General features: G+C 40.8%; 1 long non-coding RNA gene across 1 annotated transcript; it reads right to left on the bottom strand.

Annotated features, from left to right (window-relative positions):
* Positions 1-388: 388 nt before the first annotated feature.
* Positions 389-10,850, bottom strand: LOC140500675 (uncharacterized). The gene is made up of 2 exons (XR_011965841.1): positions 10,560-10,850; positions 389-3,441 (listed from the first exon to the last, which is right to left on the bottom strand). It is a non-coding gene; the product is annotated as an uncharacterized lncRNA (long non-coding RNA).
* Between the last annotated feature and the right edge of the window lie 3,489 nt (positions 10,851-14,339).

The following is a 14,339-nucleotide window of genomic DNA, read 5'->3' as shown; positions in this document are numbered from 1 at the left end:
TAACCCTTCTTGATAAATAGATATAAATATGTAGATATAGAGAAATATACACATATATGTCTGTCTGTCTATCTATCTATCTATCTATCTATCTATCTATCTATCTATCTATCTATCTATCTATGTATTATTTCCTCTTTAACCCAGTTCCAATGAGAATAAAATTCCAGCCCTACCTTCCATCTCCATCTGCTTCCATTGTAACAGTTCCATTCATGCCTCATTTACGTGAGATAATTTCTCCACTTTACCTCTCCCTATCCAATTTTATTTTTTAGAATTATCCCATCTTATTCAACTCAACTCCTAGTCTTCTATCCATGTATGCTCTTTCAAACTTCTCATATAGTAATAACATTCTTAAGAGTACAGATAATAATTTCCAGTATAAGAAATAAACAGTTTGACTTTATTGAATCTCTTATAATTGGTCTTTATATGTTTACCTTATGTTTCTCCTGGATCTCAAAAGTCAAATTTTACATTGAGTTCTGGTCTGTTTTTGTCACAAATACTTGAAAGTCTTTCGATTCATTAAATATGTATTTTTTAAAAATTCAGGATTAAACAGCTTTGCTGGGTAAGTTTTTCTTGATTGCAAATCCAGCTCATTTGCTCTTTGAAATATAATGTTCCAAGTCCTTTGGTTCTTTATTGTAGAAGCTACTAGATCTTGTGTTATCTTGACTGTAGCTCCACAATATTTAAATTGAGCTTTGAAACTTGGCTGTGATGTTCCTCTGAGTTTTCGTCTTGGGATTTCTTTCATGTGGTGATCAGTGGATCTATTTTTATTTCCATTTTACTCTCTCATTCTAGAACTTCAGGGCAAATTTCCTTGATAATCTTGTAATATAGTATCTAGACTCTTCTTCTGATCACAACTTTCAAGTAGTCCAACAATTCTTCTATTGCCTCTCCTTAATCTGTTCTCCAGATCAGTTGTTTTTCTAATAAGATGTTTTACACACTTCTATTTTTTCATTCTTTTGATTTCGTTATTTCTTTTTGTCTTATAATATCATTAGCTTCTCCTTGCCCAACTCTAATTTTTGAAGAGCTATTTTCTTCCTTAAGTTTTTGAATCTCTTTTTCCAATTGATTGACTTTCCTTTTATAATTTTCTTGATTTTCTTACGTTACTCTTTTTTTTCCCCCTTAATCTCTTTTATTTGATTTTCAAAGTCCTTTTAAAGCTCTTCCAAGAACTCTTTTTGGATTTGTGACCATTTGACATTTTTCTTTGAAGTAGGAGTGGTTTTTTAAATGTCACTGTCTTCTTCTGAGTATGAATCAAGATCTTCTCTTTCCCCTCATAACATATATGGTTGGGTTCTTTTTCTTTGTTTACTCATATTATTATTGTTTGTTTTTTTTAGCAGTTTATTGTTATAGTCAGGTTCTAGTTCCAATGTGGGGGAAAATGATACTTCAGGTTTTAGATTTTTCTTACTGGTATTTTCTGAGCTCTCTATGGGGGCCTGACCTTGAGAACTCCTCTCCACCCATGAGCCATGGGTAGGGCCTTCAAATACATTGTCACTGAAAATGCTCTTGCTCTCTGGTCCTTCTTGTGGCTGCAAACTTTAGCTAACCCCTCTTGTCTGGAACCAAAACCAGGAACTCTGTTCTTTTACAAGTATCCATAGCCAGCAGGGTCTGCTCTGCTGCCACATCCACAGGATGTGTGCTCAATCCTCCTTACCCACAGCTGCAGGACAGTCTGATCAGCACAACTGAACTTGGTATTCCATGACAACTGAAGATCCTTCAGTCTTCCCTTGCTAAACTATCTGATTCCTCTATTGTCTTTGGGTGAAAGTTCCTGAAGAGGAGGCTGCTGCCTGATCCAGCTGCTCCCAGGCTTGCTGTTTGTTGATTCAGCAGAATTAGCATGAAGGTGTTTGCACTTCATGTGGCCTAAACCTCCACCCCTGGAAGCTGGATCTGAGGTCCTCCCCAAGGTCCTCCCAAGTTGTCTTAGGAGGACAATTACGTTATTCAGACTTACTCTAGTTCTAAAATTTCATTTTGAGGTGATGTTTTACCTTGTTTATGGGAGAATTTTAAAGAGCCTGATATTTTTTCTCTTATTCCACCATCTTCCCAGAATCCCTTCTTGGTGGGAATTTCAGCTCTCTATTTCTAAGCAGGCTCCTATCATGCTTTACTATTCACTCACTATCTTTCCACTGGCTACCTTCTTACTGTGCCCAGACCCTGCTCATTCAACCTCCTACTCCCACCTTCTCTTCACTTCCTTCCCTCCCAAATTTCTGGAACTTTAATCAAATCAATACCATTATTTCTACAGGAAAAGGTCTATGAATTTGCTCCCCAAATGTCTCCACCAATCATTCCAAGAACTTTTCAAACCAAAATATTCCTCCCTACTCCCCCGCCCCCCCATATGTGTTGACTCCTATTAAAGTGAAAGTTCTTAAAGTTCAGGCACTGTCTACTTTTATAATAACATCCCAGTGCTTAGCAAAGTGCTTGGTACATAGTGAAAAATGATTTTTCATTCATTCATTTTTTCATCCATTCCATCCTCTACATGGTTGTCAGAATAATCTTCCTGAACTTCCACTTTATTCATCACCTTCCATACTTAAAAGCTTGTATTGCTACATATAACAATCAAACTATTTAGCTTGGCATTCTACACCCTCAACAATCTAATCCCTTTCCAGCTTTTCCTTAAATACCTGTCACCATACAAGTGCAAAGATTATATATAGCTAGAGACCATCTGGTCTAATCCCGCCACTTTTAAATATAGAAAACAATATAGTTGTGCTTACTGTCAGATGTTGGGGAATTGATCAACAAACAGTAAGGGACTACTCTATGCCACAGATAATACTGGGATCTGTGCCAGGAATTCAAAGACAAAAATGAAAGTTCCTTCCCTCAAAGAAGCTAACTTTCTAGTTCCTTCATGTCCTAGGCTTCAGTCTCTATATCAATAAAATGAAGAGGTTGGGACTAAATGGTCTCTAAAATACCATCTGGCTCCTGAACCTATGATCCTATAAGACACTCTAGAGAGAATCTAAGTGCCCCAGTGGATGAAGCTCTGGCCCTGGAATCAGGAGCACCTGAGTTCAAATTAGTCCTCAAAACCCTTCACTTGTCTGCCTCAGTTTCTCCATTTATAAAATGGGGATAACAAAAGGACCTACCTCCCAGGGTTTTTGTGAAGATCCAAAGAGTGACTATTTGTGAAGTATTCTGAGAACCTTAAAGCACTACAAAAATGCTAACTATCCTTATTTTTTAAAAATGTTATGAGTTTGAAATATGGTGCCTCTATGACTGTCTTCCATGGAGATTTGTTTGATTCATGCTTCTATGACTCTCGTAGAAACATCTGTCAAAGCTGGCTCCATTTGCATCTTCAGGCTTTTCAGTGAGATCTGGTCAGTACTACTCTAGCTCCTGGAAAAGAAACACAGTATATTATTGCAGATCCTACTCAAGTCTCTCCCTTTAGAAGAGAATTTTGTTCTTGTTGTTCAGTCGTTCAGTCTTATCCAGCTCTTCATGACCCTGTAGATCGTACTGTCCAAGGGGTGATATTCTTCCTTTCCAATAAGAATTTCAGATATGCAGTCTTTACCCTCAAGAAATTTACAGTTGATTCTCTATGTACAGATGCCCCTCACTCATAGAATTTAGAATTGGAAGGAACCTTACACATCAGTGAGTTCAAAACTCAGATTTTAAAGATGGGATTTGAACCCAGACCTCTAATACCAGATTGAATGATCTTTCTTATATACAATGATCCCATACTTTACACAACAGATATTCAGTGCTGCTGAAAATTGTATATAGATGGAATCTTTATTAACTGAATCACATTTTAAATAACAGTGGTGATAATCTACATGTGGCTGAGTCCACACCCTTACTTGTGGCAACTAGGAAGTGTGCCTTTGAACAGCATGTCCCCTTTGTATGCCTAAAGACTTTTCTCATCTCTGCCTCTTGGAATCACTAGCTTCTTTCAAAATTCATCTGAAGTGCTTTTTCTTACACAAGGATCCTTTCCTGATCCTCCCAGATGTTAGTGCAATTCCTTCTGCTTAATTTGTATTTACTTTGAATATAGTTCATAATTACTTATATATATTCACGTTGTTTACCTTGAATAGATTGAAAGTTCTGTGAAGAAAGGGACTGTTTTATTTGTTTCTCTACCTTCAACACCTAACATAGTACCTGGAACACAGAGTTGACATTTAATAAATGTTTGTTGAATTAATGTGAAGTATTCTCCCCGGGATGACTCCCCAACTCACATTTGTACTTGTGGGATTGGGTACCCAACAGGTGACTATTACTTTTTCAGGTCCCAGAGGTAACTCAGCGCTCCTAATACTATCAACTCATGAGCCTCCACTTGTATGCTGCTTATTAACAATCAGCCAACAGACTCAATTAGTCCTTGTTCAATCATGTCTACCCCTTCAAGACCCATTTAAGGTCTTTCTTGGCAAAGATACTGGAGTGGTTTGCCATTTTCTTTTCCAGATCATTTTACAGATGAGGACACTGAGGCAAACAGGGCTAAGTGACTCGTCCAGGGTCACATAGCAAGTTAGTATCTAAGGCTAGATTTAAAACCAGGTCTTTTTGATTCTAGGCTTGACATTCCATTTGTTGTGCCACCTAACTGACCCCAATTAGTTCTTAGCAAAGACATTTATTAAAATGGCAAAGTTAAAATAGTAGTTAAAAACCATATCACCCATAAACATGGGGCATGTTCTCCCACTAATATGTACAGTAGCCACAGGAAGTGTGGGTTCAAACTTAGAGCTCAGGGGCAGTGAGTATACACGTGGTAAAGGCAACCCACAATTCCTTGTACTTCAGGACCTGAAGGCACTTTCTTTGTGGAGACCTCACACAGCCTCCCTTTGCTATAGTGTTTCTTCTGAATGGATTTCTCAAGTTTCCTCTGTCAAGGGTTCCATTTCTCAAAGTTGCTTCCTCTTTTTTTATGAGTGCCTTCCTATCTTATCTGTTTCTGTGTCCAGATGAATAAAGTGAGTAGCTCTACTTCAAAGCCACACAGCCCATGGAGGAGGGGAGAGGAGAGAGAAACTCAAGCCTGACAAAGAGTGATTGCCTTTCAGAGGTCTGATTTTTCCTCTACTTCTGGCTCCAGGCTTTGAACTTCTTTCAACCAACAAACTCTCAAAACTCTGAAACTGAGCCAAGGTTTAACTATTTAAAGCCCTCAGGGGCATAGCTGGCTTGATTGCTCATCCAAAGGTTTTTCCTTTCTAGACTCAATCAGAGAGCTATTCACGTATCCCAAAGGGATCAGGGTGTAGCAGAATCTTCACAGTTAGTTTAACACCTCATTAACACCTTGTGATTACATGGGGGGGGGGGGGGAAGAGGGGGGGTCTTGGTCAAAGATCAACTCTCCTACAAATGAAGAATTACAAATATACATAGGAAGTCAAACAGATAGAGATGTACAGAAAGAGTAGCCTCAAAGGGATTTCCATTCCAAATGCTCTGCTTTGGTCTCAGGTTCCCTTTTCTAACTGCTAACGTAAAATTAAATGATAGTTTGGGAAGAAAAAAAACATCCTGAGCAGTCAGGAAAATAAAATGAAGCGATGTAAGTCTAGCACTGGAAGTTTAGGGAAACACAAGGGGAGAAAAGATCTCTACAATACTATTTATTTGCTAGATTACAAAATACACTTTAAAAAATGGAAAAAATCAACTGAAATCATAGATATGGGCTCACTACTTCTGCTCCCCATGCCCTGGATACCTCTGAGCTCTAGGTAGCCTCAATGCCTTCCCATATGTGACTCAGCCACCCTCCTGGTGCTAGTTGGGGGAGCTTGGGGGTAGATGAAAGCCTTGAACACTGTTTTTCCAATACAAATTCCTTCTTTCTTCCATCCCTGGGGAAACCACTCTTATCAACAAAGCCTGCTCTAGGCTGCTGGTGATGAATCAGGGACCAACAGTTTCTTCTTGCTACTGACACAGCTCCTGCTTCATTTGGGGTGCTGGTGAGAAGACACAAAACACCTACCAGCTGCCCTGGAGCCTGTAAAAATAGCCTTCCTTACTTTCTTTCCTTCCCCCTGGGGAGGGTCCTCGCAAATGGGAAAACATAAGGGAACTGGGCATATGCCAGTGTCTGCACCTGAAGAAGGGTTTTAGGGAGAGCTGGGTATTGCCAGAGAGGTCATTTCCAGGACAGGTCCCCAGGGTAGCCTGGAAAATAGTCATGGTACTAAGAATAGATATGTGTAGGCAGAATCATACTGGGAGAAGCCTTGAAGGACTGTCATTGGTTGGCATCAAGATATAGGGCAGGGAAATGCACCCCTCAGCGGGCACATTTAGATGATTATCTGGCCCTTTCCACTATTTAAATCTGTATCAGAGAGAGTGGTGGAGGGAACCACAAAAAAAAGATTATGAAGAGAGACAGATGAAGGAGGAAAGGGAGAAAGAAAAAGAGGAAGAAGGAGAGAGAGTGAGGGAAAGGGGAAAAGAGAGAAGGGAAGAGAGAGGGAGAGAGGAAAAGAAAGAGTATAGAAAGAGAGAGGGGAGGGAAAGAGAGAGAAAGAGATCAGGAAGGAAAGGAAGAGGGTCAGGGAGAGGAGGAGGGAAAAGAAGAGGGAGAAGAAGAAAAAATAAAGATGGAAAAAGAGACAGCTGGTTAGAGATAGGCTACAGTGGCTTTAGCTTCTTGTCTGGAAAGTTGACCCAAGGGATGGCAGCCTTGAGGTTGATTAAGAGTCCAAGAAGGGAGAGTATCTTTAGCAAATCCCCAAAGAGTCCTGCCCACCCACATGCTGGGGTACCATGACAGAGATGTCTGGTCCCATCTAAACATACTTTTAAACCCAACTGAGGAGGCCAGAGATGCCATTTTTTTTTTTCAGAACTTGAAAACTACTCAAGGGTAGCATGCGTGTGCGTGCGCACACACACACACACACATACACACTTATTAATTTACCTTTGCACTTTCTCTTTCCCCCTCTGGGGAAGGAATCCTACCTCTGATACTTTCTACCTGTGTGACCTTGGACAATTTACTCAGTTTCCTCATATGTACATATGGGTAGGGTTCACCACCACTATAATCAATCAATAGATGTGATAAAATTTTAAATGTGATCTGTTTATGAGGTATAAATCTCTTTGGTCCTATTATAAAAGAAAAAGGATGATTAAAAAAAGAAAGGGATGTGATTATCTGAGAGGATCAATTATGTTCACTGAGCCTATATATGAAGTCATACAGAGGGATTCAGACCAGTAATAGAAGCTGTCAGTTCTGGAACTGAGTAATCCAATTTGAGTTAAATCCTTGAGAGGAGAGCTCCCACTCTTTCTTATTCCCTCTTCCACTGACTAGAGAGAAGGGATCAATATAAGATGACACAATCCAGCCAAGAGCAGAGAGAGTCATGCTAAGGACATAAACACACACAGAGATGAACACAATATGATGGCCTTCTGAGAGAGGAAGCAGTTTCAAGTCATGGGACACCTTAAGCCAGGAAAGAATGCCAACTATGGACTCAAGAAAGATCTTTCAGTAACCAGTCTAACTCTTTGACCACACATTTTTTCCTATGCAGGTGCATCATGACCATTATACTTCAGTTTACTCCTTCCCTGGATTCCCCATATAATGTGCCCCAGGCTTTTGAGTGGGAATATGCTTTCTTCCAATTGTTCTTACTATAGATATGTCACTTTTGTAAATACTTTACTCAGTTGGGAGGAACATCTTATCCAGATGGATGAGATCATTGTTCCATCTGAGTGTTTGAGTAGTGAGTGAAAATCTTTTAGAAGGAGCTAAGCTTAACTAAGACAAAGTCCCTGTCCTCATGTTGTTTATATCACAGTGAGTGGATACATAGGACACATGCAGAGATAACTGTGATATACATTAGAAGGCTAGAGACTGGACCTGGGATTTTCTTATTATGGGGACCTCCCAGATTAGGAAATTCCCTCTTCTTATGCAAGTGGGCACCTTCTCTGCAATCTATGGTCTTAGAGAATTATCTAGAGCAACATTTCTCAGAGTAGTCTGGGGACCCCTGGGGTCCCTGAGACCTTTTCAGAGGATCCACAGCATCAAAACCATTTTCATAATGATACAAAGATGTTTTAATTTTTGTTATAGTAAATGTCAATAGATAAAATCTACATAAACAAAAGTTGTTTGGGAGGTAGTCCTTAATAATAGATAAGAATGTAAATAGGTCCTGAGGCCAAAAAGTTTGAGAACCACTGGTCTATGGCTTAAGTACAGCAATGGTCATATAGCCAGTACATGTCAGAGGTGGGACTTGAACACAGATCTTTGTGGCTTCAAGGCTAGCTGTCTATCCTCTACACCATTCTGCTCATCACAATTTATAGTGGTAGTTGTTCATTCCTTTTAGTCTTGTCTGATTCTTCATGTCCCTTTTGGGGTTTTTTTGGTAAAGATATTGGAGTGGGTAGCCATTTCCTTCTCCAGCTCATTTTGTAGTTGAGGAAACTGAGGCAAACAGGGTTAAGTGGTTTGAGTAAGTGTCTGAGGCCAGATCTGAACTTAGGAAGATGAATCTTCCAGACTCCAGGCCCAGCACTCTATCCACTGTGTCACTTAGCTTCCCACTTATTGTAACTGACCTTAATATATGACATGGAAATCAAGGGCTATCTTAGGTTGAAGAAGAAGGAATGTTACTGATGGGCAAAGATGGAAGCCTTTATGGAGTCAATAACATTGTCTACTTTGAAAGCAGTTTCTAATGAGGTTCCTGGTGCCACAATGCTAATATCTACTAGGCAGATGAAGAAGGAAATGAAACCTACCTTCTAGTGGCATAACCAAGATCTGAACCCTGAGGGAGAGCTCTGTTAAGGTGCACCCTCTTGAACACATTGCCTTTAGCAATAGTAGCTCTATTTAGTAGTCAAAAACTCCATATAGACAGCTGCATTACATTTAGGGCAGCTGGGTGGCATGGTGCATGGAGTACTGGGCCAGAAGAGTTGAGTCAGAAGAGTCATCTTCCTGAATGAAAATCTAACTTGAGACACTATCTGTATGACCCTGGGCAAGTCACTTAACCCTGCTTGCCTCTGTTTCCTCAATCTGTAAAAGAGCTGAAGGAAATGGAAAGCCATTCCAGTATCTCTACCAAGAAAATCCCAAGTGGGGTTACAAAGAGTTCAACATGACTGAAAAATGACTAACCAACAACAATATTACATTTGTAGAGTACCTTTAGAGTTTGCAAAGCATGTCCCTATTACAGGGTAATCAGGAAACCCAACCCCTCTGCTGATCTTGGATCATTTTCTTAAAGACATGTTCTTCAGACATTTACCATCTGTGTGACCCCAGACAAGTCATTTAAGTTTGTTGTACCCCACTTTCCTTCATGAGTGGCTACTTCCAGAAAAAACACATCCCTGCCTCAGATATTGACTAGTTATGAGACCCTGGGTAAGTCATTTAACTTCTCTTTGTCTCAATTTCTTCATTTGCAAACACAAGGATTAGAATGGATATCTTCTAAGATTCCTTACAACTCTCAACGTACACTCCTAAAATCTTTTGTGTTCTGATTAAACAATGACTGACTCAACCTTTGGAATGATAAAGCAGCTCCCCTCCCCCATTTGTCCCTTGGTCCCTGAGATGGAGCATGAAGGGGCCTATATGAGGAGTTTGTCATCGTCCAGTTCTCAAGTCCACAGTGATCAATCCGAGGTTATTGTGTAAATTCATCAGTGAGAGCCAGAGAGCATGTCTCTCTGGAAGTGGCCAGGGTTTAGCAGATTGTGGGGAGGGGGCATTTCCTTGATTACTTACCATTACACTCATGATTGTTTAGTCACAGAAGTATTATCATCTCTATTTTACAAAAGAATGACGAACTCAGAGAGGGTAAGTGATTTGTGGAGGATCACACAGCTAAAACATACTAGGATCAAGTACAAATCCTCCCCTATAGTCTGAGACAAGGGTCCTGGGTCTTCTCTAGGCACTGCCTGGGCTGCCTGACAGGTTATTGCACCTCTAAGCATCTTCTCTCCCATTCCCACTCTCTTCTTGATCCCCTCCCTCCCAATCTTACAATATATCATCCTGAAGCACAACTTGACAAAATCTCTTGAAAGAGATTCTGGGCCAGAGGTTTAGGAATAAGGGAAAATAACAGGCTCCCAGCTTAACTCAAAGGCAAGGCTAGCTTCAGAGGAGCCAAGGACTTAGCTGGTCTCTCTCTCTCTCTCTCTCTCTCTCTCTCTCTCTCTCTCTCTCTCTCTCTCTCTCTCTCCCTCCCTCCCTCCCTCCCCCCCTCTTCCTCTCCCTCCCTCTCCCTCCCTCCCTCCCTCCCTCTCCCTTCCTCCCTCCCTCTCTCTCTCTCTCTCTTTACATCTTTCTCCATCTCTGTCTCTGTCTCTTCATTTCTCTCTCTCTATGTCTTTGTCTCTGTCACTCACTCTCTGTTTCTCTCTCTCTGCTAAGAGTTTCACGGCACATTTACCTCTGGGTCCTGGAAGTTGAAAGGGAAGACCCAGACTGCAAATTAGGTGCTCCCAACTCACTGGTGCCTTTGAAAAACTGAATCCCCAGGGAAGTCAATGCTTGGTGGCCAGAGACTTCTCCAGCCTGAGGCAAGGTTCCCATACTGTCACATGCCTTTTACATCCTAGGGCAAGTAAATGCTGTTTTTTCTTTTCCCTCCAGATCTGCCTATCAGAAGTATCGGTGATTAGGGCCAGAATGACCTCTCCTGTGATTTGGGGATGAGTAAGATTATGCTATTGAATCCTGTGAAATGACTCGAATCTGATTCATTGGTAACCTGACACTTAGGCCAGCTTGGCCCAGAGTAGTCTCAAAAGAGAGCTTGATTCCTTCTCCAAGGTGTTTACTGTCACTGATGGAATCACCAAGGAGGCCTTAATCCTTAGCAGAGCCACAGGCTCTTGTTCTATATAATCCAGACTCCATCTGATGATATAAGTAAATAAACCCTGAGCACTCAGAGAAAACAAATCACCAGTCCATCAAAATACTTGGTAAATTAGTTCAGCAGACTGGACCAGAGACATGCTCGATGAATCACCAACACCCAGAGTAAATAAATGGAGATTAAGCAAAACTTGATTGGATCATGCTGAAGCTTGGCAAGTCTCAACAAACAGATCAGCCTGAAATCTCACATTAGGAACACATAATCTCATAAAATTTATGACTGTTATTGCTCACCACATATGTTTCTGGGTTACTGTTCGCTGGTCTAAGAACAAGCCACATTACTGGGGTCTTCAGGGGCCTGCCCACTTATATACGCTGTATTTCATGAGAGATGTTAGGGTTTTTTTTTTCCTTGACACACTCTGGCACTGTCCCTGGCCTGGCTCTGCCACTGGTAGATAATGAATCAAGACCCTTGAGGGAGAGGGGAACTCCTTGCCTTGGTCAGGGCCCTTCTCAGAGTCCGGCCTCAAGCTTCAGATTGGCTGTTGGAAGATGTCCAGAGATCAGCCACCTAATATGATTAAAGGGATAGGAAATGGGGCTCAAGAGGAAAAAGAAGATTGTAGGAAGAGGCCGAGGGTCATAGGAATAGATAGCTAGAAGGAGTCTTGGTGCTCATCTGCTCTGCCTTTTCCTTTTATGGAGGAGGAAACTAAGACCCCAGGAGTGGAAGAGGCTTGTCTAAGGTCTCATAGCAGAGACGGAGTTTGAACACAGGTCTTCAGTAAAGCACTCAGTACTGTGCGTGACACCTAGTAGAAGCTCAATTAATACTTATTCACTCCCCCTCTTCCTTTAAATCAAGAATTTGTCCAACTTTCCATGAGAAAACATCAAAAGGATAATAGAATTAGTGTTAGGAGGGGCCTTGGGCGCCATCCACTCTGCCATTTTGCAGGGAGAGGTGATAAGCAGGTTCAGTGTGTAGTCCCTACATGAAAGAGGCTGGGGAGTTTGCTTGCAGAAAGTCTTGATGATGAGCGCAGGAAGGATGTTGCTTCAGAATTTGGAGTGTGCATACACATCCTGCAACTTAACTGGTTCTGGTCTGCACCAGCAAAAATGAGATTCTTGTTCTTGGATCTCCATCTTGTCCTGGCTTTTTCTTCCAGAGAAACCATGCTGTAAGGGGAGAGGACTTGGCCCTTCTGCATCGCCCTTGAATATAGACCTCTTTGCATTTGTTCTTTCCTGCCTTAAGTAAAGGAGTCAGCTGGCTTAGTGGATAGAGCTCTGGGTCTGGAGTTAAGAAGACCTGAGTTCAAACCCAGCCTCAGATACTTACTTAACTATGTGACTCTGGACAAGTCACTTCACCTCCCTTTGCCTTAATCCACTAAAGAAGGAAATGGCAAACCATTCCAGTATCTTTTCCAAGAAGACCCCAGGGACAGTATGGTCCATAGGGACATGACTAAATGACTGAACAACAATGACCTTGTGAGCTTCAAATGTCAAGCAAGCAGAGGTCCAGAAGCCAGAATACAGCTGGATTTTATAGCTAGCCAATCCTGGTCTGCCAGCATTAGGCTCTGAAGAATGAATGATCTGTGGGACCCAACCCAGTCACCTCTGAAACTCACCCAGAAGTTATGTTGCATTTGCAAATGAACTTGATGGGGTGAATGCTATGTGTTACATTAAGAAACCACCTTAAGTTTGAGCATGGTCTCTCCAAAGACTGACATAGTATAAGGGATAGTGTGACTTCAAGTGTGTGTGTGTGTGTGTGTGTGTGTGTGTGTGTGTGTGTGTGTGTGTGTGTGTGTGTGTGTGTGCATGTGTAGTTCTATTTCTGTTTTTGCTGTGTCTTCACAGCAAATATCCATTTGTAAATACTAATCTATGTTACCAGGTTAAATGGAACTATAGTACTAATCAATGGCAGTTAACAGCTGAGAAAACCACCCCAGAAAGGGGGCTTGAGCCAATAGCTTTGGAGAAAGACACCCTAAAGCACTCTGGGGGTATACCTTGAACCCTGAGAGTTGGAATATAGCCAGCTTCATTCTGGAAGAGTGAGTCCAGGGTCTAGCTACATATAGATGAGGAAACTGAGGCCAGGGAGCTAAATGATTTACCCAAATAGATAGGAAGTGTTTGAGGCAGGGTTCAAACCCAGGAAAGTGCTGATTCTCTTTCTTCACATAGGAGAAATACTTTTGGTATGTCGGTCCTTCCACAGACCTGTGATTTCATTGACTGTTACTTTCTTTACCAATATAGATAACAACCCAGTCATACTTTCTCACCCACTGTGCTTCCTTCAATCTCCCTCCACAAATTATAAAGGCTCAACAAAATTCTCCCAAGGACTAATAATAGGTAGCTAGGTGGTGTAGTAGGTAGATTGGCAGACCTAAAGTCAGGAAATCCTGAGTTCAAATCCTACCACAGACATTTAATAGCTATGTGATTGGGTAAATCACAGCACCTCTCCCCATCTATAAAATGAGGTTAACAATGGCACCTACCCCCAACAGTTGTTGTGAGGATCAAATATATGTAAAATACTTCACAAATCTTAAAATGCTTTGTAAATGCTACCTATTATTAATAACTATCTATTGTTAGCTATTTATAATCAACCAGTCAATTAGTAAACATATATTGCATAATTACTATAAATATTAAAGAAGTATATATTATAATGACAAATTATATAATATCATAACCAATAATGACTAACATTTATATAAAGTTTTAAAGTTGAGAAGTGCTTTACATTTATTATCTCATCTGATCTTTGCAATAATCCTTGAAGGTAGGTGCATTATTATTCCTTTTTTACAGATGAGGAAATTGAGGTTGGTACACTTGCTCAGGGTACGCAATTAGAAAATGTCTGAGGTAGGATTTGAAATCAAGCATTCCTGTCTACAAATTCACTGCTCTGGATACTAGTGCATCTGTCTATCTTTTATCATAATGAATCAATGCTGGACTCAAGAATAAGGAAAAACACAGATTTATAGCTCACCTCTTGGTGCTTACTAGTAACAGGACCATGGACAAGTCATTTAACTTCTCAGACAATTCACTTACGTGCAGAACATTTGTTGATAGAAATTGACTGAGAGTTTTCCTTACTGAGAGTTCCCTACTAAAGTAATCACACTTCTAGGACCTCCCCCCTTCTCATTCCCACCTCATAGTATTGTTGAGGCTCAAATGAGAGAAAGTCTGAAAAAATGACTTTGCAAACTCTATGAAACACTATGTCATTTCAGTTGTATCTGCATGACCTTAGATAAGTCACTTAGTTTCCTTGCCTTAGTTT

Source organism: Notamacropus eugenii, chromosome 4 (assembly GCF_028372415.1).
Source record: "Notamacropus eugenii isolate mMacEug1 chromosome 4, mMacEug1.pri_v2, whole genome shotgun sequence".
Lineage (NCBI taxonomy): Eukaryota > Metazoa > Chordata > Mammalia > Diprotodontia > Macropodidae > Notamacropus > Notamacropus eugenii.
This window is presented reverse-complemented; position numbering and strand designations above follow the sequence as displayed.